At 45.9% G+C, this 27,636-nt stretch overlaps 1 protein-coding gene across 3 annotated transcripts in view; it reads right to left on the minus strand.

The window, feature by feature from the left end:
* Window positions 1-27,636, minus strand: part of LOC128686845 (uncharacterized) — a 343,417-nt gene that overhangs the window by 231,883 nt on the left and 83,898 nt on the right. For 2 of the 3 annotated variants that reach the window (XM_053773983.2, XM_053773984.2), the window contains exon 1: window positions 2,583-3,089. The exons of the other annotated variant lie outside the window; for it this stretch is intronic. The gene's annotated coding sequence lies outside the window, so the exon portion shown is untranslated. Of the gene's footprint in view, window positions 1-2,582; window positions 3,090-27,636 lie in introns of those variants that run through there. 3 annotated transcript variants of the gene reach the window in all.

Consider the following 27,636-nt stretch of genomic DNA (forward strand, 5'->3'; position numbering starts at 1 on the left):
GGGAGGAGGAGTGAGGGTGGGTGAGAGAAGACAGGGAGTAGGAGTGAGGGTGGGTGAGAGAAGACAGGGAGGAGGAGTGAGGGTGGGTGAGAAAAGACAGGGAGAAGGAGCGAGGGTGAGTGAGAGATGGCAGGGAGGAGGAGTGAGGGTGGGTGAGAGATGGCAGGGAGGAGGAGTGAGGGTGGGTGAGAAAAGACAGGGAGAAGGAGCGAGGGTGAGTGAGAGATGGCAGGGAGGAGGAGTGAGGGTGGGTGAGAGAAGACAGGGAGGAGGAGTGAGGGTGGGCGAGAAGGAGTGGGGTGGGTGAGAGAAGACAGGAGGAGCGAGGGTGGGTGAGAGAAGACAGGGAGAAGGAGTGAGGGTGGGTGAGAGATGGCAGGGAGGAGGAGTGAGGGTGGGTGAGAGAAGACAGGGAGAAGGAGTGAGGGTGGGTGAGAGAAGACAGGGAGAAGGAGTGAGGGTGGGTGAGAGAAGACAGGGAGAAGGAGTGAGGGTGGGTGAGAGAAGACAGGGAGAAGGAGTGAGGGTGGGTGAGAGAAGACAGGGAGGAGGAGTGAGGGTGGGTGAGAGAAGACAGGGAGAAGGAGTGAGGGTGGGTGAGAGATGACAGAGAAGGAGTGAGCGAGGGTGAGTGAGAGATGGCAGGGAGGAGTGAGGGTGGGTGAGAGAAGACAGGGAGAAGGAGCGAGGGTGGGTGAGAGAAGTCAGGGAGTAGGAGTGAGGGTGGGTGAGAGAAGACAGGGAGAAGGAGTGAGGGTGGGTGAGAGAAGACAGGGAGAAGAGTGAGGGTGGGTGAGAGAAGACAGGGAGAAGGAGTGAGGGTGGGTGAGAGAAGACAGGGAGAAGGAGTGAGGGTGGGTGAGAGAAGACAGGGAGAAGGAGTGAGGGTGGGTGAGAGAAGACAGGGAGAAGGAGTGAGGGTGGGTGAGAGAAGACAGGGAGAAGGAGTGAGGGTGGGTGAGAGAAGACAGGGAGAAGGAGTGAGGGTGGGTGAGAGAAGACAGGGAGAAGGAGTGAGGGTGGGTGAGAGAAGACAGGGAGAAGGAGTGAGGGTGGGTGAGAGAAGACAGGGAGAAGGAGTGAGGGTGGGTGAGAGAAGACAGGGAGAAGGAGTGAGGGTGGGTGAGAGAAGACAGGGAGAAGGAGTGAGGGTGGGTGAGAGAAGACAGGGAGACAGACGAGGAGGAACAAAGGAGGGAGAAACTGACCCATCATTTCTTCTATATTTTGCAATTTCTATTTAGAGAACTGGATCTAAAACTTTCTTAAAACCTGGAGATACACAATATAATTATATATTTAGATCTATAATAAAACACTGTAACCACAGTAACAAAGTGGTTCATAATCTGATGGTTATAATCATAAAGGCATGAAGGGGTAAGCCAGAGGAAGGCATCGGTCAGATGACCAAAAGCTCCAGTAGCGAATCATCATATGACTAAGACCCGCGTCAGGAAACACCTTTCCTAACCTAACAGTGAAAATCGATATTATTCCAAGAGCTTTCACGATTTCTTCCGTTACTTTGATAATGTTAAAAATCAGGAAATCCCTTGGACTACCACCGCTAGTACTACTAATAATAATTTTCACTATTTCAGCGCCTCTTCCTCTACAATTTTTTGTAATACTTTAATAAGGTTCATTAGCGAGACAGGCCTATAGTTTAATGGGCCTTCCTTATCACCTTTTATTAAATATGGCCACAATTCTCCAACATATTAATCAGATATCTTAAATTTTCTTAAAGTAGATAGGACAAGTGTGAATATAAATCCAGATGTACTCCTGTTAGCCATTTTGGGGCCTAGTTCATAGGCCTTTTATTAATCCACATGTTCTTGTGTGACCGTCCACAGAATGGATATGGGTTGTACAATAAACTAGCCACTACCGTCCACAGAATGGATATGGGTTGTACAATAAACTAGCCACTACCGTCCACAGAATGGATATGGGTTGTACAATAAACTAGCCACTACCGTCCACAGAATGGATATGGGTTGTACAATAAACTAGCCACTACCGTCCACAGAAAGGATATGGGTTGTACAATAAACTAGCCACTACCGTCCACAGAATGGATATGGGTTGTACAATAAACTAGCCACTACCGTCCACAGAAAGGATATGGGTTGTACAATAAACTAGCCACTACCGTCCACAGAAAGGATATGGGTTGTACAATAAACTAGCCACTACCGTCCACAGAAAGGATATGGGTTGTACAATAAACTAGCCACTACCGTCCACAGAAAGGATATGGGTTGTACAATAAACTAGCCACTACCGTCCACAGAATCAATGGATACAGGGCGCACGATAAGCTAGCCACTTCGGCGGTAAAATCAAATTAATTCAAAGATCTCAGAGTGCATTTTTAAATCTACACTACATACCACTGTCATATGCCTGAAATATGTGTCCTCACAACCAGTGTTGTATGCCTCATACATAAATGTGGCCTCACAACCAGTGTAAATAAATAATACCTTCTCATAAATATTTGAATAATTTCCTAATCGTAAATTCTAATTATTATCCCATACTCTGTAACAAGAGTGGCTTATAATACTCACTTGACTGACTACTGTCTGAGAAGGCGCTGGAGCAGTGTGAAAACACTTGTCAAACTCTGGATTAGTGTGGAAGGTTAAGAAGATGTACAGTACGATCCAGATTAGTGTGGAAGGTTAAGTTGTAGAATACAATCCAGATTAGTGTGGAAGGTTAAGTTGTAGAATACAATCCAGATTAGTGTGGAAGGTTAAGTTGTAGAATACAATCCAGATTAGTGTGGAAGGTTAAGTTGTAGAATACAATCCAGATTAGTGTGGAAGGTTAAGTTGTAGAATACAATCCAGATTAGTGTGGAAGGTTAAGTTGTAGAATACAATCCAGATTAGTGTGGAAGGTTAAGTTGTAGAATATAATCCAGATTAGTGTGGAAGGTTAAGAAGAAGTAGAGAATGCAATCCAGAATAGTGTGGAAGGTAGAGAGTACGTAGACTATAATCCAGAACAGAACAGTGAGCGCCTGGATGAACACACGCTACAAACACACTCACCACCAACACGCAACTGAGCACCCACCTGCCGTTTTCTACACGGCCCCGCCTCTTTCCCTAGCCTCCAGCCACAACAAAATGTCAAAAGGTGCAAGAGGACACAGCACAGGATATATACACCGACTGGTGTGCGTGTATATATATCTCAAGAGTGTGTATGTACACCGTAATCCTGAAGACTACGATGCTCTTCACCAACTCCAAGACTGAGGGACTGTTTACCTCATCTTTTGTATATATTTCTACATTCTTCACATTATGTCCTTGTGTTGATAAAGCCACTGGATGGCGAAACATCTACAAATATGTTCAGATGTTGCACATGTGTCTAATTCCGCATTTTGTCGGTATTATACACCATTCATATACAAAGTATTCTTGACTGGTGGTGTACAGGTGATATGCAGCCTTAATGACTCTTGTGTAGTGGATAGGCTTTAAAACCCATTAACTAATTTACTAAGAGAGACGCCTCGTGTATCATCAGCACCATCTTTCGGGAGGGGGATGATTTATTTCCAACATACTGTTGCCAGTTCATGCAATGTGCAAGTTATGTTGCTAAAGTGTCATGTGTTACGCGGCCAAGATTTACTTACCTCATAATGTTTCCATCTCAGTTATTATTATGGAAGTTGTGGGATGTTAGTGCCATCTGTTGAGTGGGAGCAGAGTTGTTTATAATCTTGATCGTGTATTGGCGTGCTTTGTCAGGGCCATCTGTTGAGTAGGAGGTGAGTTATTCCTGTCATTATGTATTGCAAACTCATGTATATGTGTGTGTGTGTGTGTGTGTGTGTGTGTGTGTGTGTGTGTGTGTGTGTGTGTGTGTGTGTGTGTGTGTGTGTGTGTGTGTGTGTGTGTACGCATGCGCGCAGTTCTCCAAGTCATGCCACTTGCTTACCATCCTAAGAACGAAGAAATCTTGTACCATATCCGGCTGACTTACCTATGGTAGTAGCTATCATTTCTGTTCCTTCGACCAGTACCTGTCACTGTCTCTTCTATCAAATCCTCCGAGTATCTTCTACGTCATTATCATGTCCTCCCTGGTCTCTCTCTTCCAAGGTTATGTATACAAACTTGAGCTTCTCAGATTCGAACGCAGTCAAGTTATGAACCTCTGAACCTTCTCCAGCTTCTGAGCGTAGCCCTCTAAGTGGTACTGCATATTCTAACATCCGGCATGTACAGTGTCTTCAAGAAGTCTTTATTGTGGTATTTGAAGGTAATTCTATGATTTACTAGTTTTGTTTATGCAGTTAATATGCCCTTCTTGCGATATATTCGATGTAATGTTTACTTTCAGACCCTTCTCATTAACTGATTTTTGCAGTTTCCTTCCTCCCAGTTTATACACTCTACATTGTCTTCCTGAACACACTCAGATTTGCACGAACCTGCACTTGTTTGTATTAATCTCCAATAAACACTTGCCTGACCACTCGTGGCATCTGTCCAAGTCTTTTATCTAGCTTATATATTCTCCTGTTCTTATTCTCCTCATTAGTTTCATGTCATCAGCAAATAGCAATAACTAATATTTTGTTCCCTCTGGCAGGGAGATGTAAGGGCCCTAACACTGACCCTTGACGGACCCTCGACTGGTACTCTCGCCCATCTATTCGTTTTGTACTTTTGTACTCTGGGCATTTTTTTCCTTGTGCCCAAGCCAAGTCTTTCAGTTAGTGGCGTACTTTGTAGTGTTATATTGCGATGACTGTCTTAGTAAAGTTAACCCATTCTTTTCCCTCTCTTGTTTCATTTACGTTATTCTATCATGTAATTTCAGAAGGTTCGTGAGATATATTATAAATGGTAAACAATACCGACACGTTGATGAGCAAGACACATGCAACAATGGCTGTCTATACTGACCAAATATTTCGCCTTCACTGTCTTCATCAGTCGATTACAAGAATGAATTACGATCCAGGAGACAATAGACGAAGTGGAGAATACAAATTACAACAAACTTACGTCATAAAAGTGCTCAGAAACGTCGAAATCTGCAATGATAATATAAATTTTTATGGATTTTTTTTTATTATTTTTTAATCCAAAAAATATATATAAAAAAATATAGAAAAATGTATTTAACCATATAAAAATAAAAGTTATTTTACTTTAACACTTAAACACCTTTCTAGAAATATTTTCAAGTGACTTCATAGAAACATCTGTGACCTTCACGCTGCCAGAGTTGTCTATGTAAACACAAGACATCGGGTAACATAATAACGTAAGAAAGGAGGAACACTGCAGCAGGCCTACTGGCCCATACTAGGGAAGTCCTTTCTCAGACCCAAACCCACTAAAAATTATTTGCCCAACCCCTTTTCGAATGCTCCTTACATCTGCTGCTGCTCTTCACTGTAGATACCCGGGAGTTAGCTGACTGTTATGGCTGGCATCCTGGCCAGGTGGTACTGTATGTATTAAGACAGGAGCTGACTCTGGTATGATCTAAGGTAGAAAAACAGCTACAGAGAGGAAACTTTGCTGTGACGTTTCGCCTGTAGATCAGGCTCCTTCATCTATTTTTGTGGGTGGCATTCTGGGGAAGGTGAAGACAGAATACCTAACATAAGAATATAAGAAAGGAGGAACACTGCAGCAGGCCTACTGGCCCATACTTGACAGGTCCTTGTCGAACCAAAACCTACTAACAAAATAATTCGCCAAACCCATTATTAATGTTACCCAAGAAATAAGCTTCGAAATGTGCTTAAGTAAATTCAATGACGTATGAACACAACACAAATCTGAGAAGAAGAACGTGAAGAACGTAATTCAAAGATGCGTCTCCAACTTCGTATAACATAACCAGTGACACACATGACGAATACCACATTCTCAACGATATTATAAAAGGCAGTGAACTCAGTACCAACATACGTAGGGATGACAAGCCTGCACTATACAGTCTCAATATACAGGGAACAACAAGCCTGCTACTGCACTATACAGTCTCAATATACAGGGAACAACAAGCCTGCTACTGCACTATACAGTCTCAATATACAGGGAACAACAAGCCTGCTACTGCACTGTAGAGTCTCAATATACAGGGAACAACAAGCCTGCTACTGCACTATACAGTCTCAATATACAGGGAACAACAAGCCTGCTACTGCACTATACAGTCTCAATATACAGGGAACAACAAGCCTGCTACTGCACTATACAGTCTCAATATACAGGGAACAACAATCCTACAACTGCAGAATACAATCTCATATATTAACGTCTTGAGAACCAACACATGAATATACACAGACATTTTAAACAAGATATTTCACACGACTGACTCCTTTGTTGCCATCAGGTAATATACAACGAGAGGTATATATCTGTGTGTATATGCACAGCTTATTTTAATTCCTCTTCTTGGCTGGTGGTTAACAGGTGACGTGTATAGTTACTGAGCCTTGTGCAGGTGACGTGTAGAGTTACTGAGCCTCGTGCAGGTGACGTGTAGAGTTACTGAGCCTTGTGCAGGTGACGTGTAGAGTTACTGAGCCTCGTGCAGGTGACGTGTAGAGTTACTGAGCCTTGTGCAGGTGACGTGTAGAGTTACTGAGCCTCGTGCAGGTGACGTGTAGAGTTACTGAGCCTTGTGCAGGTGACGTATAGTTACCGAGCCTCGTGCAGGTGACGTGTAGAGTTACTGAGCCTCGTGCAGGTGACGTGTAGTTACCGAGCCTCGTGCAGGTGACGTGTAGAGTTACTGAGCCTTGTGCAGGTGACGTATAGTTACCGAGCCTCGTGCAGGTGACGTGTAGAGTTACTGAGCCGTGTGCAGGTGACGTGTAGTTACCGAGCCTCGTGCAGGTGACGTGTAGAGTTACTGAGCCTTGTGCAGGTGACGTGTAGTTACCGAGCCTCGTGCAGGTGACGTGTAGAGTTACTGAGCCTTGTGCAGGTGACGTGTAGTTACTGAGCCTCGTGCAGGTGACGTGTAGAGTTACTGAGCCTTGTGCAGGTGACGTGTAGTTACCGAGCCTCGTGCAGGTGACGTGTAGAGTTACTGAGCCTTGTGCAGGTGACGTGTAGAGTTACTGAGCCTTGTGCAGGTGACGTGTAGAGTTACTGAGCCTCGTGCTGGTGACGTACAGTTACTGAGCCTCGTGCTGGTGACGTACAGTTACTGAGCCTCGTGCTGGTGACGTACAGTTACTGAGCCTCGTGCTGGTGACGTACAGTTACTGAGCCTCGTGCTGGTGACGTACAGTTACTGAGCCTCGTGCTGGTGACGTACAGTTACTGGGCCTCGTGCTGGTGACGTACAGTTACTGAGCCTCGTGCTGGTGACGTACAGTTACTGAGCCTCGTGCTGGTGACGTACAGTTACTGAGCCTCGTGCTGGTGACGTACAGTTACTGGGCCTCGTGCTGGTGACGTACAGTTACTGAGCCTCGTGCTGGTGACGTACAGTTACTGAGCCTCGTGCTGGTGACGTACAGTTACTGAGCTTCGTGCTGGTGACGTACAGTTACTGAGCCTCGTGCTGGTGACGTACAGTTACTGAGCCTCGTGCTGGTGACGTACAGTTACTGAGCCTCGTGCTGGTGACGTACAGTTACTGAGCCTCGTGCTGGTGACGTACAGTTACTGAGCCTCGTGCTGGTGACGTACAGTTACTGAGCCTCGTGCTGGTGACGTACAGTTACTGAGCCTCGTGCTGGTGACGTACAGTTACTGAGCCTCGTGCTGGTGACGTACAGTTACTGAGCCTCGTGCTGGTGACGTACAGTTACTGAGCCTCGTGCTGGTGACGTACAGTTACTGAGCCTCGTGCTGGTGACGTACAGTTACTGAGCCTCGTGCTGGTGACGTACAGTTACTGAGCCTCGTGCTGGTGACGTACAGTTACTGAGCCTCGTGCTGGTGACGTACAGTTACTGAGCCTCGTGCTGGTGACGTACAGTTACTGAGCCTCGTGCTGGTGACGTACAGTTACTGAGCCTCGTGCTGGTGACGTACAGTTACTGAGCCTCGTGCTGGTGACGTACAGTTACTGAGCCTCGTGTAGTACCGTTAGTACCGTACGTTAAGTACGTTAAGTACCGTAGTGTTCCAGCACATCATCACTTTAAGAGATGAAGACTTCAGTTTGGTTGAGTTTTAGTTTATCACGGACAATGAATGAGAGAGAACTATCTCACTCTCCAGTAATAAACAGTCATGATTCTCTCTCTCTCTCTCTCTCTCTCTCTCTCTCTCTCTCTCTCTCTCTCTCTCTCACACACACACACACACCATAAACACAACTCTCATTCAACACTAGAGCGTCAAGTGTTTTCGGTTACCATGAGGCTGGTCAAAGCAGCATGGGTTCGACTCCTTGGCTAGTGCAGAGTTTATATATATATATATATATATATATATATATATATATATATATATATATATATATATATATATATCAATTTGTTATTAACTTTAAAAGCAGATCATGATGTGGAGAATAAAATAGAGTTGTAATAAAATGCTTCACAGGTTAAAATAATGACTCCACCATAAGGTTTTATTATTCAAATAACATTAATATTAATATCCATGTTAAAAAGTTGTAATCAGAGCTTTATTAGCTTCCCCTGTGCTTAATACTTATGATGGGGGAGGGAGGGTGGGGGGTGGGTGGAGGGGTGGGTGGAGGGTTGGGTGGAGGGGTGGGTGGATGGGTGGGTGGAGGGGTGGGTGTGGTTGGGTGTAGAAGGCTGGCACTAAATAAGCTGTCCATACCAATGGTTTATATAAATGGTAATTAACACAGAGGCTGGTAATTAACATAGAGGGGCGGACACAGTTTGGTGTAAAGAGTAACGTTCATAATTACGTTCATTATAACGAAGCGCACACACTACATTGCTCTGCTCAATGTGAACACGTTTGAATGCCAACAATATTGCAAAATAAGTAGACGAGGTCAGATTATTATTACAATTTCTAAGAATTACTTCCTTTCTCTTACTAAACTTGATGCACAACATAGTGCCTGATAAGTGGAAAATGGCAAATGTAATACCTATTTACAAGGCAGGTGATAGGTCCTTAGCTTCGAACTACAGACCAATAAGCCTTACCTCCATACTGGGAAAATTTATGGAATCAATAATTGCCGAAGGAATTCCTAGCCATCTTGATAGGCATAAATTGATTAATAAATCTCAACACGGCTTTACAAAGGGGCGTTCCTGTCTTACGAATTTACTAACATTTTTCACTAAGGTATTTGAGGAGGTAGATCATGGTAATGAATATGATATTCTGCATATGGACTTCAGTAAGGCTTTCGATAGAGTTCCACACCAGAGGCTATTGAGGAAACTTAAGGCACACGGAATAGGAGAAATTTTTTCCTGGGTAGAGGCATGGTTGACAAACAGGCAGCAGAGAGTTTGTAGATAAATGATTCAGAGAACCGAGTTTGCATAAATGGGGAAAAATCAGAGTGGGGGCACGTTACAAGCGGTGTTCGTCAGGGGTCAGTGTTGGGCCCTTTGTTGTTCACAATTTACATAAATGATATAGATGAGGGAATAAATAGCGACATAAGCAAATTTGCTGATGACACCAATATAGGCCGTTCAATTTATTCTAATGAGGACTATAGAGCACTTTAGGATGATTTGAATAGACTGATGCAATGGTCGGAGATGTTGCAGATGCAGTTTAATATAGACAAATGCAAAGTTCTAAATGATGGACAGTTAAATAACCATGCCACATATAAACTAAATAATGTAGATCTTAATACTACTGATTGCAAAAAGGATTTACGAGTTCTGGTTAGCAGTAATCTAAAACCAAGACAACAGTGCATTAGTGTTCGCAATAAAGCTAACAGAATTCTTGACTTCATATCTAGAAGTATAAATAATAGAAGTCCTCAGGCTGTTCTTCAACTCCATATATCTTTGGTTAGGCATCATTTAGATTATGCTGCTCAGTTCTGGTCACCGTATTACAGAATGGATATAAATGCACTGGAAAACTTACAAAGGAGGATGACAAAGATGATCCCATGTATCAGAAACCTTCCCTATGAGGATAGACTGAGGGCCCTGAATCTGCACTCTCTCGAAAGGCGTAGAATTAGGGGGATATGATCGAGGTGTATAAATGGAAAACAGGAATAAATAAAGGGGATGCAAATAGCTTGCTGAAAATTTCCAGCCAAGACAGGACTCGCAGCAATGGTTTCAAGTTGGAAAAATTCAGATTCAGGAAGGATATAGGAAAGCACTGGTTTGGTAATAGAGTTGTGGATGAGTGGAACAAACTCACGAGTACAGTTATTCAGGCTAAAACGTTGTGTAGCTTTAAAAATAGGTTAGATAAATACATGAGTGGGTGTGAGTGGGTGTGAGTTGGACCTGACTAGCTTGTGCTTCTAGGTCTGATGCGGTGCTCTTTCCTTAAGTGGAAGTGACCTGATTAGGTGGGTCATTGGGCTAATCCGGGGGGGTGGACATGGACCTGCTTCGCATGGGTCCGTAGACCTGCTGCAGTGTTCCTTCTTTCTTATGTTCTTATGTTCTTATATTTCAAATTTGAGTTCCAGTATCTGCAAACTTAACAACGGGAAAATTTCAAAACTTTTTGTAACTAGGAAAATCTACTGCTTTATATTAACACACCGGCCGCCTCCCACCAAGGCAGGGTGACCTGAAAAAGAAACCCTTTCACCATCAGCTTTATAAAATTTTTATTATATTTAGTAATTTATACAGGAGAAGGGGTTACTAGCCCCTTGCTCCCGGCATTTAAGTCGCCTCTTACGACACGCATGGCTTACGGAGGAAGAATTCTTTTCCGCTTTCCCGTGGAGATGAAAGGAAATAGATAAGAACAATAACTATTAAGAAAACTAGAAGAAAATTCAGATAGATGTGTACACATGTGCGTGTACATGCATATGTAGTGTGACTATAAGTTTAGTATCCCTGCTCTGCTATCCCAGTATATTTCACCACAACTCTTGAAGACTATCACAAACTTACTGGTCAGGTGCTGGCACGAGAAAATTGGCGGACTTTCCCATGAGAAATTTCTACTTTCTCTCTGGCAATATATATGATGTCTGCTGTTAGCACGTCAGTGTGGAAAGAGATTTTTGTACAGTCCAGGATATTCATTAGAGGCAACGGTTCGCCACGAATGGCTTCTTCAGAAATGAAGAAGCCACTAGTGCCGAAACGTTTCCTTTAATGTCCTAAACTACGTTTCTCTTTCCATATCTTGTAGGTATTACATCAACCGTTTCCAGGTCAAGGAGTCTCGGCCGCCACGGATGTGCTCTCTTAACTGAACTTATAATATTCTTGCTTTACAGTGGGTGTATCCTACACTGTCTGCCATGTTCTCACTCCGAGTAAACTTACACCAGTGTGCAGACTGTGGACGGGGTCCTCGTGTATCATTCTTCGCAGAGAGAACAATCAAAATGTTTTGAGGCGTTGAGTATCTTTATTGTTGAAATGTTTCGCCTACACAGTAGGCGTCTTCAGTCAAATACTGAAGCAGCTGGTGTAGTAGTGATGCAATCAGTCCAGCAACTTTGGACAAATATTTGAGGTGGTCAGTCCCTCAGCCTGGTGAAGAGTTCATCTCTATGGAGACGAACTCTTCTCCAGGCTGAGGGACTGACCACCTCAAATACTTTTTCTCCAAGGTTGATGGACTGATTACATCATTTCACTACTACACCAGCTGCCTCTGTATTTGACTGAAGAAGTCAAATGATGTAGTGATTGTCTGTGGGCAGTAAACCTGGATACATTATCCAGCTCAGCTCTCCTTCCTGTCTTGACCAGCGCTCTCACCATGCAATATTAGTCTTGGGTGTCAGCACCCGGATCTACGGTGGCTTGTCAGCACATGGCTGTACGGTGGCTTGTCAGCACATGGCTGTACGGTGGCTTGTCAGCACATGGCTGTACGGTGGCTTGTCAGCACATGGCTGTACGGTGGCTTGTCAGCACATGGCTGTACGGTGGCTTGTCAGCACATGGCTGTACGGTGGCTTGTCAGCACATGGCTGTACGGTGGCTTGTCAGCACATGGCAGTACGGTGGCTTGTCAGCACATGGCTGTACGGTGGCTTGTCAGCACATGGCTGTATGGTGGCTTGTCAGCACATGGCTGTACGGTGGCGTGTCAGCACATGGCTGTACGGTGGCTTGTCAGCACATGGCTGTACGGTGGCTTCTCAGCACATGGCTGTACGGTGGCTTCTCAGCACACGACTGAACGGTGGCTGTCAGCACACGGCTGTACGGTGGCTGTCGACACACGGCTGTACGGTGGCTGTCAACACACGACTGAACGGTGGCTGTCAGCACACGGCTGTGCGGTGGCTGTCAGCACACGACTGTACGGTGGCTGTCAACACACGACTGTACGGTTGCTGTCGACACACGGCTGTACGGTGGCTGTCAGCACACGACTGAACGGTGGCTGTCAGCACACGGCTGTACGGTGGCTGTCAGCACACGACTGAACGGTGGCTGTCAATACACGGCTGTACGGTGGCTGTCAGCACACGGCTCTAAGCTCTAAAAACACCATCATCTGCCCACCAGCTAAAAATATCTCCCCAGAGAGGGAATTACCCTAAATAAATTTTTACGCCTCACTACGATGAGCAGAATGTATCGTAACTTGTTCACCCCCACGACCCTCCTCCCACGACCACGACCCTCCTCCCACCCCACTACCCTCCTCCCACCCCCACAACCCTCCTCCCACCCCACTACCCTCCTCCCACCCCCACTACCCTCCTCCCACCCCACTACCCCCCACCCACCCCCACTACCCTCCTCCCACCCCCACTACCCTCCTCCCAACCCCACTACCCTCCTCACCCCTCCTCCCACCCCCACTACCCTCCTCCCAACCCCACTACCCTCCTCCCACCCCACTACCCTCTTCCCACCCCCACTACCCTCCTCCCACCCCCACTACCCTCCTCCCACCCCACTACCCTCCTCCCACCCCCACTACCCTCCTCCCACCCCCACTACCCTCCTCCCAACCCCACTACCCTCCTCCCACCCCCACTACCCTCCTCCCACCCTCACTACCCTCTTCCCACCCCCACAAACCTCCACCCAACCCCACTACCCTCCTCCCACCCTCACTACCCTCCTCCCACCTCCACTACCCTCCTCCCACCCTCACTACCCTCCTCCCACCCCCACTACCCTCCTCCCACCCTCACTACCATCTTCCCACCCCCACTACCCTCCTCCCACCCTCACTACCCTCTTCCCACCCCCACTACCCTCCTCCCACCCCCACTACCCTCCTCCCACCCTCACTACCCTCTTCCCACCCCCACTACCCTCCTCCCAACCCCACTACCCTCCTCCCACCCTCACTACCCTCCTCCCACCCCCACTACCCTCCTCCCATCCCCACTACCCTCCTCCCACCCCCCCTACCCGCCTCCCAACCCCACTACCCTCCTCCCACCCCCACTACCCTCCTCCCATCAACACTACCCTCCTCCCACCCCCACTACCCTCCTCCCACCCCCACTACCCTCCTCCCATCCCCACTACCCTCCTCCCAACCCCACTACCCTCCTCCCAACCCCACTACCCTCCTCCCAACCCCACTACCCTCCTCCCACCCCCACAACCCTCCTCCCATCCCCACTACCCTCCTCCCACCCCCACTACCCTCCTCCCAACCCCACTACCCTCCTCCCACCCCCACTACCCTCCTCCCATCCCCACTACCCTCCTCCCACCCCCACTACCCTCCTCCCAACCCCACTACCCTCCTCCCACCCCCACTACCCTCCTCCCATCCCCACTACCCTCCTCCCAACCCCACTACCCTCCTCCCACCCCCACTACCCTCCTCCCACCCCCACTACCCTCCTCCCATCCCCACTACCCTCCTCCCACCCCCACTACCCTCCTCCCAACCCCACTACCCTCCTCCCAACCCCACTACCCTCCTCCCATCCCCACTACCCTCCTCCCAACCCCCACTACCCTCCTCCCAACCCCACTACCCTCCTCCCAACCCCACTACCCTCCTCCCACCCCACTACCCTCCTCCCATCCCCCACTACCCTCCTCCCAACCCCACTACCCTCCTCACTACCCTCTTCCCCCCCCCACTACCCACCTCCCAACCCCACTACCCTCCTCCCACCCCCACTACCCTCCTCCCACCCCCCACTACCCTATTCCCAACCCCACTACCCACCTCCCACCCCTCTACCCTCCTCCCACCCCCACTACCCTATTCCCAACCCCACTACCCTCCTCCCACCCCACTACCCTCCTCCCACCCCCACTACCCTCCTCCCAACCCCACTACCCTCCTCCCAACCCCACTACCCTCCTCCCACCCCCACTACCCTCCTCCCATCCCCACTACCCTCCTCCCACCCCCACTACCCTCCTCCCAACCCCACTACCCTCCTCCCAACCCCACTACCCTCCTCCCAACCCCACTACCCTCCTCCCACCCTCACTACCCTCCTCCCACCCCCACTACCTTCCATGCAACTCCCGTCTCGTTGAAAATTGCATAAAATACCGACAAGTTGATTGGGACACATGTGCAACAGTTGGGGATCTGTATTGTTGAAACGTTTCGCCTACACAGTAGACTTCTTCAGTCAAATACAGAGGCAGAAGGTGTAGTAGTGACATGAAGATGTAATCAGTCCATCAACCTTGGAGAAAAAGTATTTGAGGTGGTCAGTCCCTCAGTCTGGAGAAGAGTTCAGCTGGGGCCCACGCTAGGGGCCACACTAGGGACCACTCTTGGGGCCATGCTAGGAGCTAATCTGGGGGCCACACTAGGGGACACACCTAGGGCCACACTAAAGGCCACGCTAGGGGCCACACTAAAGGCCACGCTGGGGGCCACGCTAGGGGCCACACTAGAGGGCCGCTCCACGTATGTTGGACTGAACATCAGACACTTTGTGCAAGTCTAAAATCTTTAGCGTTTCAATTAAGAGAAAAATAGCTGAGGGGAGAGGTTGTGAGGGGAGAGGTTGTGAGGGGAGAGGCTGTGAGGGGAGAAGCTGTGAGGGGAGAGGTTGTGAGGGGAGAGGTTATGAGAGGTGAGAGGAGAGGTTATGAGGAGAGGTTGTGAGGGGAGAAGTTGTGAGGGGAGAGGTTGTGAGGGGAGAGGCTGTGAGGGGAGAGGCTGTGAGGGGAGACGCTGTGAGGAGAGAAGCTGTGAGAGGAGAAGCTGAGGGGAGAGGTTGTGAAGGGAGAGGTTATGAGAGGTGAGGGGAGAGGTTATGAGGGGAGAAGTTGTGAGGGGAGAGGGTGTGAGGGGAGGCTGTGAGGGGAGAGGTTGTGAGGGAAAAGGTTGTGAAGGGAGATGTGAGGGGAGATGTTATGAGGGGAGAGGTTGTGAGGGGAGAGGTTGAGGGGAGAGGTTGTGAGGGGAGAGGTTGAGGGGAGAGGTGGGAAGTTGTGTGAACGCCAACCCTCACTCTGCTTGTTACTGTACTCTAGGTATGACTCTGCTTGTTACTGTACTCTAGGTATGACTGCTTGTTACTGTACTCTAGGTATGACTCTGCTTGTTACTGTACTCTAGGTATGACTCTGCTTGTTATTGTACTCTAGGTATGACTCTGCTTGTTACTGTACTCTAGGTATGACTCTGCTTGTTACTGTACACTAGGTATGACTGTTACTGTACTCTAGGTATGACTCCGCTTGTTACTGTACTCTAGATATGATTCTGCTTGTTACTGTACTCTAGATATGACTCTGCTTGTTACTGTACTCTAGGTATGACTCTGCTTGTTACTGTACTCTAGATATGACTCTGCTTGTTACTGTACTCTAGATATGACTCTGCTTGTTACTGTACTCTAGGTATGACTCCGCTTGTTACTGTACTCTAGATATGACTCTGCTTGTTACTGTACTCTAGATATGACTCTGCTTGTTACTGTACTCTAGATATGACTCTGCTTGTTACTGTACTCTAGGTATGACTCTGCTTGTTACTGTACTCTAGATATGACTCTGCTTGTTACTGTACTCTAGGTATGACTTCGCTTGTTACTGTACTCTAGATATGACTCTGCTTGTTACTGTACTCTAGATATGACTGCTTGTTACTGTACTCTAGATATGACTCTGCTTGTTACTGTACTCTAGGCATGACTCTGCTTGTTACTGTACTCTAGGTATGACTCTGCTTGTTGCTGTACTCTAGGTATGACTGTTTGTTGCTGTACTCTAGGTATGACTCTGCTTGTTACTGTACTCTAGATATGACTGCTTGTTACTGTACTCTAGATATGACTGCTTGTTACTGTACTCTAGGTATGACTCTGCTTGTTACTGTACTCTAGGCATGACTCTGCTTGTTACTGTACTCTAGGTATGACTCTGCTTGTTACTGTACTCTAGGTATGACTGCTTGTTACTGTACTCTAGGTATGACTCTGCTTGTTACTGTACTCTAGGTATGACTCTACTTGTTACTGTGCTCTAGGTATGGCTCTGTTGTTGTACCCTAGGTATGACTCTGCTTGTTGCTGTACTCTAGGTATGACTGTTTGTTGCTGTACTCTAGGTATGACTCTGCTTGTTACTGTACTCTAGGTATGACTCTGCTTGTTACTGTACTCTAGGTATGACTCTGCTTGTTACTGTACTCTAGGTATGACTCTGCTTGTTACTGTACTCTAGGTATGACTCTGCTTGTTACTGTACTCTAGGTATGACTCTGCTTGTTACTGTACTCTAGATATGACTCTGCTTGTTGCTGTACTCTAGGTATGACTCTGCTTGTTGCTGTACTCTTGGTATGACTATTACTGTACTCTAGGTATGACTCCGCTTGTTACTGAACTCTAGGTATGACTCTGCTTGTTACTGTACTCTAGGTATGACTGTTGCTGTACTCTAGGTATGACTCTGCTTGTTGCTGTACTCTAGGTATGACTCTGCTTGTTGCTGTACTCTTGGTATGACTATTACTGTACTCTAGGTATGACTCCGCTTGTTACTGAACTCTAGGTATGACTGCTTATTGCTGTACTCTAGGTATGACTGCTTGTTACTGTACTCTAGGTATGACTCTGCTTGTTACTGTACTCTAGGTATGACTCTACTTGTTACTGTGCTCTAGGTATGGCTCTGTTGTTGTACCCTAGGTATGACTCTGCTTGTTGCTGTACTCTAGGTATGACTGTTTGTTGCTGTACTCTAGGTATGACTCTGCTTGTTACTGTACTCTAGGTATGACTCTGCTTGTTACTGTACTCTAGGTATGACTCTGCTTGTTACTGTACTCTAGGTATGACTGTTGCTGTACTCTAGGTATGACTCTGCTTGTTGCTGTACTCTAGGTATGACTCTGCTTGTTGCTGTACTCTTGGTATGACTATTACTGTACTCTAGGTATGACTCCGCTTGTTACTGAACTCTAGGTATGACTCTGCTTGTTACTGTACTCTAGGTATGACTGTTGCTGTACTCTAGGTATGACTCTGCTTGTTGCTGTGCTCTAGGTATGACTCTGCTTGTTGCTGTACTCTTGGTATGACTATTACTGTACTCTAGGTATGACTCCGCTTGTTACTGAACTCTAGGTATGACTGCTTATTGCTGTACTCTAGGTATGACTCTGCCTGTTACTGTACTCTAGGTATGACTCTGCTTGTTGCTGTACTCTAGGTATGACTCTGCTTGTTGCTGTACTCTAGGTATGACTCTGTTTGTTGCTGTACTCTAGGTATGACTCTGCTTGTTGCTGTACTCTAGGTATGACTCTACTTGTTGCTGTACTCTAGGTATGACTCTGCCTGTTACTGTACTCTAGGTATGACTCTGCTTGTTACTGTACTCTAGGTATGACTCTGCTTGTTACTGTACTCTAGGTATGACTCTGCTTGTTACTGCACTCTAGGTATAACTGTTGCTGTACTCTAGGTATAACTGTTACTGTACTCTAGGTATGACTCTGCTTGTTGCTGTGCTCTAGGTATGACTCTGCTTGTTGCTGTGCTCTAGGTATGACTCTGCTTGTTGCTGTACTCTTGGTATGACTATTACTGTACTCTAGGTATGACTCCGCTTGTTACTGAACTCTAGGTATGACTGCTTATTGCTGTACTCTAGGTATGACTCTGCCTGTTACTGTACTCTAGGTATGACTCTGCTTGTTGCTGTACTCTAGGTATGACTCTGCTTGTTACTGTACTCTAGGTATGACTCTTTGTTGCTGTACTCTAGGTATGACTCTGCTTGTTGCTGTACTCTAGGTATGACTCTACTTGTTGCTGTACTCTAGGTATGACTCTGCCTGTTACTGTACTCTAGGTATGACTCTGCTTGTTACTGTACTCTAGGTATGACTCTGCTTGTTACTGTACTCTAGGTATGACTCTGCTTGTTACTGCACTCTAGGTATAACTGTTGCTGTACTCTAGGTATAACTGTTACTGTACTCTAGGTATGACTCTGCTTGTTACTGTACTCTAGGTATGACTCTGCTTGTTACTGCACTCTAGGTATAACTGTTGCTGTACTCTAGGTATAACTGTTACTGTACTCTAGGTATGACTCCGCTTGTTACTGAACTCTAGGTATGACTGCTTATTGCTGTACTCTAGGTATGACTCTGCTTGTTACTGTACTCTAGGTATGACTCTACTTGTTACTGTACTCTAGGTATGACTCTGCTTGTTACTGTACTCTAGGTATAACTGTTGCTGTACTCTAGGTATAACTGTTACTGTACTCTAGGTATGACTCTGCTTGTTACTGTACTCTAGGTATGACTCTGCTTGTTACTGCACTCTAGGTATAACTGTTGCTGTACTCTAGGTATAACTGTTACTGTACTCTAGGTATGACTCTGCTTGTTACTGTACTCTAGGTATGACTCTGCTTGTTACTGCACTCTAGGTATAACTGTTGCTGTACTCTAGGTATAACTGTTACTGTACTCTAGGTATGACTCCGCTTGTTACTGAACTCTAGGTATGACTGCTTATTGCTGTACTCTAGGTATGACTCTGCTTGTTACTGTACTCTAGGTATGACTCTGCTTGTTACTGTACTCTAGGTATGACTCTACTTGTTACTGTACTCTAGGTATGACTCGCTGAAGCTCTGCCTAGAGCGGACAGCTTGTACCTAGACAGACTACTATAGTTTGTTGACGCTACCTGCGATCCTTACGTCATCTTCCATGACACCTGCATCAACGCTACAACACCTGCATCAACGCTACAACACCTGCGTCTGTACTACAACGCCTACATCAACACTACAACACCTGCATCAACGCTACAACACCTGCATCAACACTACAACACCTGCGTCTGTACTACAACACCTGCATCAACACTACAACACCTGCATGAACACTACAACACCTGCGTCTGTACTACAACACCTGCATCAACACTACAACACGTGCATCAACACTACAACACCTGCGTCTGTACTACAACACCTGCATCAACACTACAACACCTGCGTTTGTACTACAACACCTGCATCAACACAACACCTGCATCAACACTACAACACCTGCATCAACACTACAACACCTGTGTCTGTACTACAACACCTGCATCAACACTGCAACACCTGCATCAACACTACAACACCTGCGTCTGTACTACAACACCTGCATCAACACTACAACACCTGCATCAACACTACAACACCTGCGTCTGTTCTACAACACCTGCATCAACACTTCAACACCTGCGTCTGTACTACAACGCCTACATCAACACTACAACACATGCATCAACACTACAACACCTGCGTCTGCACTACAACATCTGCATCAACACTACAACACCTGCATCTGTACAAAACCTGCCTCAACACTACAACACCTGCATCAACACTACAACACCTGTGAATGTAATACTACACCTGCATCAACACTACAACACCTGCATCAACACTACAACACCTGCCTCTGTACTAAAACACCTGCATCAACACTACAACACGTGCATCAACACTACAACACCTGCGTCTGTACTACAACACCTGCATCAACACTACAACACCTGCGTTTGTACTACAACACCTGCATCAACACTACAACACCTGCATCAACACTACAACACCTGCATCAACACTACAACACCTGTGTCTGTACTACAACACCTGCGTCTGTACTACAACACCTGCGTCTGTACTACAACACCTGCATCAACACTACAACACCAGCATCAACATTTCAACACCTGCGTCTGTACTACAACGCCTACATCAACACTACAACACCTGCATCAACACTACAACACCTGCGTCTGCACTACAACATCTGCATCTGTACAAAACCTGCCTCAACACTACAACACCTGCATCAACACTACAACACCTGTGTCTGTACTACTACACCTGCATCAACACTACAACACCTGCATCAACACTACAACACCTGCCTCTGTACTACAACACCTGCATCAACACTACAACACCTGCGTCTGTACTACAACACCTGCATCAACACTACAACACCTGCATCAACACTACAACACCTGCGTCTGTACTACAACACCTGCATCAACACTTCAACAGCTGTAATAAAGTTGGTAGAATTACCGACAATATGTAAAGTAAAAGGACACAAGTGCAACTAATGTGACATTTATTGTGGCAACGTTTCGCTCTCCAGGAGCTTTATCAAGCCATTACAAACAATACATGGACACAGAGGGTATATAAAGGCTCAGAGTGAGGTGAATACTAGTGAGGTACCATTTCGATGTTCACTAGTGGTAGTAGTAGTAGTAGTAGTAGTAGTAGTAGTGGTAGTGACAAAAGTAATACAATATGGTAGAGCAATTAATTCGTACATGAGTAAAAGGATATAAAAGGTATTACTTGGGTAACATAAAAATAGGTTGGACAAATATAAACTGGAATGAGGCAGGTTGTTTCAGTGTTCACTCTCTGTGCTTTGTGTAGTATAACAGGAGAGACTATGTGATGGCAGGGTTTACTGTTTTCAGGAGGATTCTTGCTAAGACTTCGGAGATGGTGAAGCTGCCGTTGTTTTGTTTAATTGTATTCGAAACAGCGATCAGTGCTGATTCGAGGCACTTGCGTCTGCGGAAATTAGTTTCTTTGATCACTAATTGGGCGTCCCTGAATTTCATGAGATGATTGGTGGAATTTCGGTGTTGTACACAGGCGTTGTTCCTTTTACTTTACTTCAACAGCTGCGTGAATACTACAACACCTGCGTCAACATTACAACACTTGCGTCAACACTACAACACCTGTGTGAACAGTACAACAACACACAATAATCCAGTAAGAAAAACAAATATATTCTGGATTACATCTGGCAAGCCAGACTGATGTTAAGCATCCCTTACTGTTCTGACCCTGGCAGAGTGAGAGGGGAGGGGAAGGGAGGGGAGGGGGAGAAGGGAGAGGAGAGGCGAGAAGAGAGGTAGGGAAAAGGGAGGAGAGAGGAAGGAAGGTAGGAAAGACAGAGGAGACAGGAAGGAGAGATGGAGAGGACGAAGAGAGGAGGGAGAGAGGGAGGAGCGAGAGGAGTGGAAGAGAGGAGTGAGGGAGGAGGTGGAGGGAAAGGGAGAGAGGGAGGAGGGAGAGAGGGATGAGAGGAAGAGGAGGAGGGAGAAAGAAGAGGGGTAAGGAGAAGGAGAGGGGGAGGAGAGGGCGAGGAGAGGAAGACAATAGAGGAAGGTAGGGGATAAGATAGGAGAGACAAAAGATAGGGGATAGGGTAGAAGAGAAAACAGGCAGATAAGGTATAAAACACCAAAGGCAAGAGAGAAGAGAAAATGGAAGATAAACAAGGCATGGAGAAACGCGATAGTGGAGTGGAGAACAAAGAGGAGAAGGGGAAGAGAAGTGAGAAAGAGGGGAGGGTAAATAAAGAGGAAGAGTAGAGAGGGAAAGAGTATCATCATGACAACCTCCCAGTCATCATAACACTGATCTGTAATCATCGTAACTTTGTCAACCTGACTTTAAACTTTCCGTCATAACTTCTTGTAGTCATCACAACTTTAGCTGTCATAATTGCTAGCTGTCATGATAATTGCTAGCTGTCATGATAATTGCTAGCTGTCATGATAATTGCTAGCTGTCATGATAACTGCTAGCTGTCATGATAATTGCTAGCTGTCATGATAATTGCTAGCTGTCATGATAATTGCTAGCTGTCATGATAACTGCTAGCTGTCATGATAATTGCTAGCTGTCATAATTGCTAGCTGTCATGATAACTGCTAGCTGTCATGATAATTGCTAGCTGTCATGATAATTGCTAGCTGTCATGATAACTGCTAGCTGTCATGATAATTGCTAGCTGTCATGATAATTGCTAGCTGTCATGATAACTGCTAGCTGTCATAATTGCTAGCTGTCATGATAACTGCTAGCTGTCATGATAACTGCTAGCTGTCATGATAATTGCTAGCTGTCATAATTGCTAGCTGTCATGATAACTGCTAGCTGTCATGATAACTGCTAGCTGTCATGATAACTGCTAGCTGTCATGATAACTGCTAGCTGTCATGATAACTGCTAGCTGTCATGATAATTGCTAGCTGTCATGATAACTGCTAGCTGTCATGATAACTGCTAGCTGTCATGATAACTGCTAGCTGTCATGATAACTGCTAGCTGTCATGATAACTGCTAGCTGTCATGATAATTGCTAGCTGTCATGATAACTGCTAGCTGTCATGATAACTGCTAGCTGTCATGATAACTGCTAGCTGTCATGATAACTGCTAGCTGTCATGATAACTGCTAGCTGTCATGATAATTGCTAGCTGTCATGATAATTGCTAGCTGTCATGATAATTGCTAGCTGTCATGATAACTGCTAGCTGTCATGATAATTGCTAGCTGTCATGATAATTGCTAGCTGTCATGATAATTGCTAGCTGTCATGATAATTGCTAGCTGTCATGATAATTGCTAGCTGTCATGATAACTGCTAGCTGTCATGATAACTGCTAGCTGTCATGATAATTGCTAGCTGTCATGATAATTGCTAGCTGTCATGATAACTGCTAGCTGTCATGATAATTGCTAGCTGTCATGATAATTGCTAGCTGTCATGATAATTGCTGTCATGATAACTGCTAGCTGTCATGATAATTGCTAGCTGTCATGATAATTGCTAGCTGTCATGATAATTGCTAGCTGTCATGATAACTGCTAGCTGTCACCGTGATAAGTAAGGTGTGGGGCAGGCAGTGTGTGGGAACCTCGGCTCTGCAGCAGCTGCCGTGATAGCAACCAAACTTACACACCAAGGCTTTCTTTATTAATTTTTTTTAATCTCAGGGGAAACCATTAGTATCGGAATATTGATCATTGATGTTGTAGACAGCAGAGGCCAGATCTGTATTATAAGTTAGCATGCGTGTGTGTGTGTGTGTGTGTGTGTGTGTGTGTGTGTGTGTGTGTGTGTGTGTGTGTGTGTCTGTGTCTGTCCGTCTTTACACTATTAACAACACGACGCTTTACTCAATTATATTTGCTATAATAATGGATTACAATACTGACCAGAAGATTAGTACGACAGTTCTTACATTATTTCTACTAGTGGATCAGTCTCCCGAGTACGACAGTTCTTACATTATTTCTACTAGTGGATCAGTCTCCCGAGTACGACAGTTCTTACATTATTTCTACTAGTGGATCAGTCTCCCGAGTACGACAGTTCTTACATTATTTCTACTAGTGGATCAGTCTCCCGAGTACGACAGTTCTTACATTTCTACTAGTGGATCAGTCTCCCGAGTACGACAGTTCTTACGTTATTTCTACTAGTGGATCAGTCTCCCGAGTACGACAGTTCTTACATTATTTCTACTAGTGGATCAGTCTCCCGAGTAAGACAGTTCTTGCGTTCGTGAACCAGCCTACTGTAGTGTTATCTAGACTTTCCGCTCCTGTAGCAGTATAGTAGACTTTATCCTCAAGTTTCAGCTTAACATTGTTCAAGACTAAGGAACTGAACTCTCTTTCAGGCTGAGGGACTGACCACCTCGTTTCAACTTCAAAATTGAGGGACTGATCGCATCATCTTCCTCCCCCACCGTTTCTGTTGTCTCCTCTAAATTCGACTGAAGAAGTCTACTGTGTAGACGACACGTTTCGGTGATAAAGGTACCCAACTGCTGCACACGTGTCTTATATAAATTAGTTGAATTTAAGGAAGAACAGTGTGCAATATCAACTTACAAGTAATCAACATTATTATCAGTAATAACCTACAAGAGGACAGATATTTCGACCCCCTTCTAGGATCTTCTTCAGCTGAAGAGGATCCCAGAAGGGGGTCGAAATATAGAAATCAATTAATATCCTGAGCTTCTGTCTCCATTTGAGTTATTAATGAGCACTGACAAGTGATCATTACACTTCAGTTTTCCATATCAACATGTTTACACATTTCTTCAAAGCAGGTGAATACAACGAAGAAAAGCTGAGAAAATAAAGAAATAATTCATAATTGACAAAAAAGAAACTATGGGTGCAGATGAGGACTTGACGGGGACTTTAACCATTGCAAAACCACTCATCCACACTACACTAATGGTAGACGATAATGGTGTTGAACGGTATTCCACTCCTGCAGAACCACTCGTTCACACTACAGTACTGGTAGACGATGGTGTTGAACGGTATTCCACTCCTGCAGAACCACTCATCCACACTACAGTACTGGTAGACGATGGTGTTGAACGGTATTCCACTCCTGCAGAACCACTAGTCCACACTACAGTACTGGTAGACGATGGTGTTGAACGGTATTCCACTCCTGCAGAACCACTCATCCACACTACAGTACTGGTAGACGATGGTGTTGAACGGTATTCCACTCCTGCAGAACCACTCATCCACACTACAGTACTGGTAGACGATGGTGTTGAACGGTATTTCACTCCTGCAGAACCACTCATCCACACTATACTACTGGTAGACGATGGTGTTGAACGGTATTCCACTCCTGCAGAACCACTCATCCACACTATACTACTGGTAGACGATGGTGTTGAACGGTATTCCACTCCTGCAGAACCACTCATCCACACTATACTACTGGTAGACGATGGTGTTGAACGGTATTCCACTCCTGCAGAACCACTCATCCACACTACAGTACTGGTAGACGATGGTGTTGAACGGTATTCCACTCCTGCAGAACCACTAGTCCACACTACAGTACTGGTAGACGATGGTGTTGAACGGTATTCCACTCCTGCAGAACCACTCATCCACACTACAGTACTGGTAGACGATGGTGTTGAACGGTATTCCACTCCTGCAGAACCACTCATCCACACTACAGTACTGGTAGACGATGGTGTTGAACGGTATTTCACTCCTGCAGAACCACTCATCCACACTATACTACTGGTAGACGATGGTGTTGAACGGTATTCCACTCCTGCAGAACCACTCATCCACACTATACTACTGGTAGACGATGGTGTTGAACGGTATTCCACTCCTGCAGAACCACTCATCCACACTATACTACTGGTAGACGATGGTGTTGAACGGTATTCCACTCCTGCAGAACCACTCATCCACACTACAGTACTGGTAGACGATGGTGTTGAACGGTATTCCACTCCTGCAGAACCACTCGTCCACACTACAGTACTGGTAGACGATGGTGTTGAACGGTATTCCACTCCTGCAGAACCACTCATCCACACTATACTACTGGTAGACGATGGTGTTGAACGGTATTCCACTCCTGCAGAACCACTCGTCCACACTACAGTACTGGTAGACGATGGTGTTGAACGGTATTCCACTCCTGCAGAACCACTCGTCCACACTACAGTACTGGTAGACGATGGTGTTGAACGGTATTCCACTCCTGCAGAACCACTAGTCCACACTACAGTACTGGTAGACGATGGTGTTGAACGGTATTCCACTCCTGCAGAACCACTCATCCACACTACAGTACTGGTAGACGATGGTGTTGAACGGTATTCCACTCCTGCAGAACCACTCATCCACACTACAGTACTGGTAGACGATGGTGTTGAACGGTATTCCACTCCTGCAGAACCACTCGTCCACACTATACTACTGGTAGACGATGGTGTTGAACGGTATTCCACTCCTGCAGAACCACTCGTCCACACTACAGTACTGGTAGACGATGGTGTTGAACGGTATTCCACTCCTGCAGAACCACTCGTCCACACTACAGTACTGGTAGACGATGGTGTTGAACGGTATTCCACTCCTGCAGAACCACTAGTCCACACTACAGTACTGGTAGACGATGGTGTTGAACGGTATTCCACTCCTGCAGAACCACTCATCCACACTACAGTACTGGTAGACGATGGTGTTGAACGGTATTCCACTCCTGCAGAACCACTCGTCCACACTATACTACTGGTAGACGATGGTGTTGAACGGTATTCCACTCCTGCAGAACCACTCGTCCACACTACAGTACTTGTATATGATGATGGTGTATTCTGCAGATACACAGATCGTCTCACTAACAGTGTGTCACCTGTACTTTCCTCTCACCTACTTCATTTTCAACGTCCCACTGCCCACTCTGCAACGTAGACTTCTTATACTTATCTGCATTTTTCCTGTCTCCTGGTCCAACCATCCCTTTACCACAGGTTTGCTGGATTTTCTAGTGTCTCTCTTCTCTCTCTCTAACACACAGTGGGAGTTGTCACAGTTGCTTTTTGCTGATAACACTGTGCTTTTGGGAGATTCTGAAGAGAAGTTGTAGAGGCTGGTGGATGAGTTTGATAGGGTATGTAAAAGAAGGAAATTAAAAGTGAACATAGGAAAGAGTAAGTTGATAAGGATAACAAAAAAAAACTGGGTAATGAAAGACTGGATATCAGACTGGAGGGACGGAGTATAGCGGAAGTTAATGCATTCAGATATTTAGGAGTGGACTTGTTCAACAGATGGGTCTATGAAAGATGAGGTGAATTATAAAATTGAGGGGGAAAAAGGTGAAAGATGCACTGAGGAGTCTGTGGAGACAAAGAACGTTATCTATAGAAGCAAAGAGGGGAATGTATGAGAGTATAGTTATATCACCGCTCTTATATGGGTGTGCAACATGGGTGGTGAATGTTGCAAAAAGGAGAAGGCTGGAGGCAGTGGAGATGTAGTGTCTGAGGGCAATGTGTGGTGTGAATATAATGCAGAGAATCCGTAGTTTGGAAATTAGGAAGAGGTGCAGGTTACTAAAAGTCTTATCAAGAGGGCTGAGGAGGGGTTGAGATCGTTCGGACATGTAGAGAGGAACAAAATAGAATATTAGAGTATAAATTTGTAATGGAGGGAAGGCAGGGTAGGGGTCGGCCAAGGAAAGGTTGGAGGGAGGGGGTAAAGGAGGTTTTGTGTGCGAGGGGCTTGGACTTCCAGCAAGCGTGTTAGAGAGGAGTGAGTGTAGACAAATTGATTTTATGACTTGACGTGCTGTTGGAGTGTGAGCAAAGCATAATTTATGAAGGTATTCAGGGAAACTGGTTAGCCGGACTTGAGTCCTGGAGATGGGAAGTACAGTGCCTGCACTC

Source organism: Cherax quadricarinatus, chromosome 7 (assembly GCF_038502225.1).
Source record: "Cherax quadricarinatus isolate ZL_2023a chromosome 7, ASM3850222v1, whole genome shotgun sequence".
Classification (NCBI taxonomy): domain Eukaryota; kingdom Metazoa; phylum Arthropoda; class Malacostraca; order Decapoda; family Parastacidae; genus Cherax; species Cherax quadricarinatus.